We start from the raw sequence: 230 nt of genomic DNA on the forward strand, positions 1-230 counted from the left end.
TCAAGAACGAGAGGGTGGGCGAGGCAGCCAGGGTAAGGGGAGGGATGGGGGGAGCATGGCGACGACGCGCCGGAATAAGTCTGCAAGGGTAAAGGAGATCAACTGGGCTGGGTGAGCAGGCGAGGAAGAAATGGATGGGGGCAGTGCCAGGGACCAGACAATGTCACCGACCCAATCCCGACAGGTCTCTAAGCCCCCGAGTTCCGGAGTGCTCCCCACCACCCCCGCGG

The sequence above is a fragment of the Echinops telfairi genome, unplaced genomic scaffold, assembly GCF_000313985.2.
Source record: "Echinops telfairi isolate 266 unplaced genomic scaffold, ASM31398v2 ScPeMD7_16;HRSCAF=60, whole genome shotgun sequence".
NCBI classification, from domain to species: Eukaryota; Metazoa; Chordata; class Mammalia; order Afrosoricida; family Tenrecidae; genus Echinops; species Echinops telfairi.